The sequence below is a fragment of the Athene cunicularia genome (assembly GCF_003259725.1).
Source record: "Athene cunicularia isolate RWA chromosome 1 unlocalized genomic scaffold, athCun1 chr1_part1, whole genome shotgun sequence".
Taxonomy (NCBI): Eukaryota; Metazoa; Chordata; class Aves; order Strigiformes; family Strigidae; genus Athene; species Athene cunicularia.
The window spans coordinates 116,816,193-116,823,406 of record NW_020799091.1 but is presented as its reverse complement, the minus strand read 5'-3'; positions in this window follow the sequence as shown (position 1 = coordinate 116,823,406).

Sequence of the window (7,214 nt, the reverse complement as noted above, 5' to 3'; positions counted from 1 at the left end):
GAAGAATTTGTAAGTGATCTGTTGTTGCCCTTCAATAAAAGAGGATAAATGCTCTCTACCTCCTTCCTCTGTGTGCAATACGCATTTGACTATTTCAGCAGTGTCTCAACTAATGTTTTTTTTTCTCCAGAAGCTGAAGAAAACAAGTGTCGTCTTACTCTCTTTAGGACCTCTTTTTTTTTTTTTTTTAAATGGTAGAATTGTCTCAAAATTTTGGATCAGTAAATACTTGCAGCCTAAATCCGTACTTAATTTGGGGTTTATGTGTTGGTGAAGCATTAAAAAAAGGATTGTTACATATATCTGGGGAACACATACATATGTACATATATCTAGAGAGATACACTTGCTTTTACAAGTCCCGAAGTTCAACAAAGAACGAAACCAGGGCACAATCAAAATTCTGCAAAAACCTGAATTTCCACATCTTTTATCTCATGTGGGTTTTCTACTGTTTTTTTAGCTGCAACATTAATACTGGCTTGGGTGGTTCTTCCCCCCCAGCCCCCGATGAGACTCAAATTCTTGCCCATCCCTCCTTCAGTGACTAATGGATACCAGTGCCTTGGCTACTGCGTTTGTGTTCTCCAGATGCTCAAAAAGCACTTGGACATCCTCTGGCATTCAAGTTCAGTAAAAAGCCTTGAGCAGTGGGAGCCATCTGACACCAGGAACCATGGAGGGGGCTGGCTTGAAGCAGCTGATCCTGCTCCTGCCAAGTTGATTCAGATGGTGTCCTCTGGAGGCCAGAAGACACGGGCTGGAGCGGAGGGTGGTAGGGAGGACATGTCTGCTTCTGCTGTAGCTCACGCATCTGTGCGCAGACTGAGAGCCAGCGCGCCGAGAGCCGCAGGCAGGCGTTGGGGGACGGGGTCAGCTCTGTGGGGAGCCGTGCAGCGTGGTGTCTGTAAGAAAACTGGGGATGCTCTCCTGCTGCGAAGAGGAGAAGGCAGGCTACAGCTGCAGCACGCATTTGTCACTGTTGCTAGGGTAGCACGTAAGACACCCACGCTAGACTAAAAGCAAAACAGCACGCATGAGAAATTTCACGCGTGAGAGAGGGTGCTCTGTGTCAGGTGCTGTCTCCTCTACTACTGAACCGGCTTTCACAGATCCCTGGAAGATAACTCTCTGTGCATGCAGTTTGTCTGATCTTTTTGGAGGTAGCTGTGCCATCCAGCTAGGTGTGTATCTGCAATACTTTGTCTTGTAATGCTCTGCCTTCTGTTGCTGGGAAAGGTCTGCAATGCCTCTGCTCCCTGATGGTTTCAGGAAGCAGGACTGTGCAGCACGAGACAGTTCTGATGCTTCTGATGAGTACCGAGAGGAAGGTTCTGCTTTCCTTTCTGAGTCAGGTACGCAAAGCAAACCCTGCTGTAATAGGAGAGCTGCATGCTTTTAACCACTTTTCTAACGTCACTGTGACCATTTTCATCTCCTTTTGTCCTGTGTTACTGTGTGTCTCTCTTCACCCAGTGTACATACACTATAGAATCTTGCACAGAAACACATCTTGGAAGCTGTGAAAAGCACAGACCCAGCCCTGACTTGCCTATTGGGTCCAACAACAGGTCATCTATTTTGAAAACTGTGCATGAGTCCCTCATTTATGACTTCCAAGGCATGCTTTTGGTTCTTGAATTAGGCCACTATTTTATTACCGCTACTGGGCACCGACATGCTGTTTGATACTGGTTTAGTGCTCTTTGGAGCACCATTGATTTTTGCCCAGGGAGGTGGTGGAGCCCCCATCCCTGGAGATGTTTAAGAGTCCAGTCGACTTAGCGCTTAAGGATATGGTGTAGTTGGGAACGGTCAGTGCTAGGTTAATGGTTGGACTGGATGATCTTCAAAGTCCTTTCCAACCTAGTTGATTCATTGATTCTGTGATCACTGTGTGGGGTCATCAAGCGAAGCTGTGACAGGTGTGGATCATGTACACAAGCCAACGTACAGGAGGCAGCAACTGCTGTGGTGGCAGGAAAATGCTGAAGAGTGACCTAAAAACCCGTGTGCCTAAAGCAAAAGGGTGTCTATAGCTTTGATTTGTCAAACTGACTGGGAGAGCTGTCTCCTTCAGCAAGAAATGCAGTGGCCAGACCTCTCTCTGTGTTCCTGGACTCACTTGATGTACATATAACACTTGCAGAAACCATCCCTACCCAGAAGTTGCAGTGGAGCAGCAATGTGATGGATGATAATTTTGTTCTCCCTCAAGCACCACAAAGCATTTGCAGAGGAGGAGCCTGTTATCCCTTTCTTTTTTGGAAACTGAGGCATGCCGAGGTTAAATGAACTAAGTTTGCATAATTAGCCAGTGGCAGAGCTGAGAATAGACTCCATATCCATTTCTCCAGGATGAAGATGTCTCAGACCTGTATTGGGGACATAGGCAGGCTAGCAAAACCATGTATCACAGCTCTATAGAATATGACATTTTTAGAACAGGCTCAACTCTGAACTGCTCTAAAAAAGAAAAGAGAAAATGGGGCAGGGATGGAGGAGAGGGGAGGAGGGGGGAAGAAAAGCAACAATAGTTTCTTCCTATGAGAGATCCTTCCTGGGCCATAGGGTAAAAATGGGATTCAAGTGACACTTATAAATATTAATGGACTTCTAAGCACTAGCATATAAAAAAGCTTCCCAAAGACCAAAGCCTGAATTAATTTTGAGTAATAGTTTCTGGAGACCTAGTCAAAAATAAAGCAGTGCTGTGAAAAAGTGCTAAACTTTCACAGTTGTTTGATATGGCTAAAATGCATCAATTTTTCCTCCATTTCAAAGCTGGTTTAGGGAAATAGTGCTTCTTTCACGTGCCTCCCTCCCCTTCCTCACTCTCTTTCCTGTTGTGTATCTGAATACATTTTTTTGCATTTCCATTTTTATTTTGCATTCTCTATTCACCCGCTGCTGTAGCTGCTGGGATTCATCACGCAGCTTATCCCAGTAGTGACTTTAGTGGCCACAGAAAACCCGGCCTGTGAAACACTCTCCTGCCACAAGGGCTCCTGAACTCAGTGCGAACATTTGCAGTTGAGGTCTCCGAACACCTGCGACAGGACACGGCCTGAGACATCTAGGTAGAGCAACTGTCTTGGGTGTTACCTGCAGCTGCCCTCCACTGAAGTGAGACTCCCGGAGAACTGGATCAGATTATCAAGAAACTTAAAGAAATTACATGTTACGGTATATAGGTAGTGAAGATGGTGATCTGATTTCATCCTAGGTATTTTGCCCCTTCCAGAAAAGTTCTGTAATGGTGAAACAGTATCTGTCATTCCAGGCAATGGCTTGGTTAAGCAAAAACTGTAATTTTCTACTTGGTTCTCAAGGGCAGTTCCAGAAACCTCTAATTTCAGTCAAGATTCGCTCAGAGAGAGGGTCAATTCTTCTAAAATATTTAAGAAGAAAGGTTCATAGCTTTAAAGCTGTTTAAAGACATGACTTCCCAAGCAGTCTAAGTCAGAATCCCTTTTGACGTCAGAGAGAATTAGGTTCTACCTATCTTCAAATATCTTGGATCAGTCACCTAAATGCATTTACAAACCTGGCCTTAGCAGCTTTCGTTGTTGTATTGGCAGGTGTCTGAGCATAGAGAGCACATTGTCCCCCACCTTAGGAATATCTGTTAGCAATGCACCTATTGTCAGTTAGGTACAGCACGAAGCATATTCTCACCATGCCTGGCACTTAGCCCATCCCTCCTCCTGGGAAGCACCTCCAAGCCCAGCCCAGCCCAGCCCAGCCGCCATCCAGGTTGTGCAACCTGCAACAACAGGCCCAGGGCAAAATAGTGTCACTGCCAGCATTGAAATAATAAAATCTTTTCCCTCCATCACAGCTGGCAGAAAGGTCTGTGCCGGCTCCTCCTCTGCACCGCAGCAGCTGCAGCTGCAGTGATGTCCTCTATGAAATAATACCCACTGGAGGAGGCAGCACATCTTGTGAGCCGTTTGGAGAGACAACCATGCTGAGTGACTCTCCAGTGCCTGCAGACGGACTGGCTGCTTTTGGCCAGGATGGGCTGTGGATCAGCTGAGGCCTCCCAGGTTTCCTTGGCACGCTCTCAGTGTGGTCTTGTGCTCTGTCTTCTCCCTCCTCCTCCCTAGCCCCAACCCAGTCTGCTGCTGCCTTTCACAGAATCCATAGATATATAATTATCATGGAGATGTTTGCCTCTAGCGATTTTTTTCTTTGGAAATAATTATAATTGGCTGTGGCAGTTAAAAACTTATCGGCATAGACAGATGACAGCACAATCACATAAGCTTCCCTCTGAGAAAATAAAGCTAAAACCCATTTATCATCCTAGTTGGGAACAAAGAGCCTTCCTCTGAAGAGCCAGGCTATGAAAACACAGAGAGAAGCCTGTTATGCTCACGGATTAAATCTGTGGTAGGTAACCAAGCACAAGCAGTCCATTTGCAAGAGGATGGTACTGTGGTAATTATAATGCCACTTCTTTCATCTGAAGAATACCTAGCTAGGGATGTATCACCCCATTCAGAGGCAGGGACCAAGGTCCCAAGAGGTTAATTACGTGGCTGGAAGCCACGTGGTCCTCAAGAGTGACTGTACCACAGACACAGAAAAATATAAGCATATCCCCATAGCATCTATAAGAGTTACTTGCATGGGGATTCAAAGCTGGACACGGATCACTTATTCCTGAAGTAAGTCATTAATCGCCCTCTCCCAGAGGGTGGATGAGTTTTGATTCTTAGGTGTATCTCTGAGGTACAAAGTCTCCTGGAGCCATCTTTTGTGTGACAGCTCCCATGCTGTCCCCAGGAGGGCCCTGTGCCCTCACCACTCCTCTTCCTAGCGGAGCCTGGGCAAGGATTGTGCAGCCCTTGTCCTCCCTCCACCTTGGTTTAGCAGCTCTCATGCTCCAGCAGGGCAGGACAATCCAGCCACCCTGCCCACAGTCCAAATACTAATTTTTTCCAAATTATTTTAACAGCCCTCTCTGGGCTGAATGGGTTTCTGATGGCACGCAGGTTGGGGTCAGCTGGGGAGGTGAGTAGGAGGGATTCTCTTGCTACTAACTTAAAACTATAACCATTCCTGAGATATTTTTATGAAAGCTGGGTGGGGAGAATGGTTGTCCTATGGAAGCTGATGGCTACCCAGTACGTGTGAACAGATGATAGCCTTAAATTCCACGAGATATGCTTGGATCTAACGGTATTTGCATAGGCACAAAGAGAAATATCGTGAGCATGCAACCAGTTGTTGTATGGGGGAGGGCTGAGAAGGGGACAGAGAGGGGAAAGAGGGAGAAGGACAGAGGAATATCAGAAACAGAACTGCACAAAATGTTTTCTGTAGCTCTAGTTCCCAGAATTTACAAACAACCTGCCAACAAATTCACAGATTGACATGCCGCATTAGCGTCACAACTACTTCATTTGGACCAGTGCATGCATTTCACTGACAAACTGTTCTGCCTCTGGATGAAGTTGTGGATGGTTTCTACTTTTTTTTTTTTTTTTTTTTTAAAAGATTTCCCCTTCTAGCTAAAAAAAGAAATTAGACTGATCGCTTTTGGCAGCTGTGAAATGGTTGCATATTGTGTATGTTTTCTTGATAAGCTTGCATGAAATAGAATTTGGTTTTCTTTTGATGGATACACCACTTTTAGCACAATGTCTTCACAAGATTAGCAAGTGTTTCATTTTTTTAGAGAATTTTTATGTGCATGTAATGTCATGTATGCCATTTCTATACAGCATTATGAATAGTGCATAAGGCTGCTTGAACAGGGAAACGGAACTGATTGAGGAACATTTCCCCAGTGAATGTGCAATATGATTTGTGATGGTGTGTAGTCTGCTAATCACAAAGCTTCAGTCCATGGCAAATATTCCATGAGATGCAGGTTTTAATTCTCACCACTTCCCAGACCCAAATTCAGGAGCTGTATAATATATGAAACTGGCTGTGCTGGGCCTTCCCTAAGAGCAATTTAGCCCCACGTCCTGTAATGACAGTGCCCAGACGTGGATGCCTGGGGAAGAGGACAAATGTATACGGTAGTTCTTACTTTCGCGCTTCCTCAGCCTCCGGTCTTTTTTTAGCTCAGGCTCCCTGAGCTCCCGGTTTCTGCGTATATTAGAGCCCACAGTGGAGAGAGAGAGAGGAGGTGCAGCTTCCACTGAAGACAACAGATATTACACTGAAAAGCACCGTGGGTGAACATGATTGCTCTGTTTTCTCGTACGGTTATGTGCATGAGCCTCAGTCTAGCCTGTGTTTCAAGATAATTCTGTTATTAAGAATAAAATCAATGAATGACAAAGGAGATGTTCTGAGACAATGGGGAAAAGGCCAAAATGAGTATAAAAGGGTAATAATATTATATGAGATCTTTATTATTATAATATTATGAGATTAAGTGGCTGGCATTCTGCCATTCTCTTATCCAATGTTTAATTTAGCCATGAAGGTCTTTTCTGAAATCATATTCAAGAGAGTGCAGAGATGGGTGGGGGGTAAGGAGTTTCTCTCTTGAAAAATTAAAAGTGTGAGGTGGAGGTGGGAGCATTCAATTGTTTCTCTGATGGGACTTCTCAAGATCAAATTCAAATGTACGAAACACTAAGTACTGGAACAAATAGCAGAGTACTTTGGCTTTAGTTATTATGTACTGTTGGCCTGCCTGCTTGGCGAAACTCTTCCGTACTGGTAGGAGCCATTAACAAGTAATGGGGAGTCACAGACTCTGTCCTTGCAAGCTGCAGCTGGACTACCCGCTGAAGCTGGTGTAACTGTGGATTGCCAACAGAAAACTCTGCCATGCCTTCCTTTCCTCTGTTTCCCATTCTGTGTCTTCCCAAGGTGCTCCTGATGGTGCGGAGTGTGTGGGCAGAAGGGATTAGCTACAGGATTTGTTTTCAGGCTGATCTGTGAGCTGTTGCAGCTCATCACACTGCTATAGGTTGGCAACTCCTGGGCGAAAGTTGCAGATGAGGAAACAAAACGGGCAAGTGAACCTACCCACCAGTTTAAGCTAGAGGTAAAGCTGAAGTCCGAGGGCTGTATGTTTCTTTTTTCCTACTGTGACTGCCGTCAGAGTGCTGCATCTCCGGACAGGTTTCATCCCGACGCCTACCTGGGTCTGTTACAGCTGTTACAGCTGGGGCTTACGAGGCTCTCAAGAGGCAGTGCAGGCAGCCCACGAGGCATTGCCTTCTCCAGCTTGGTGGATCTCC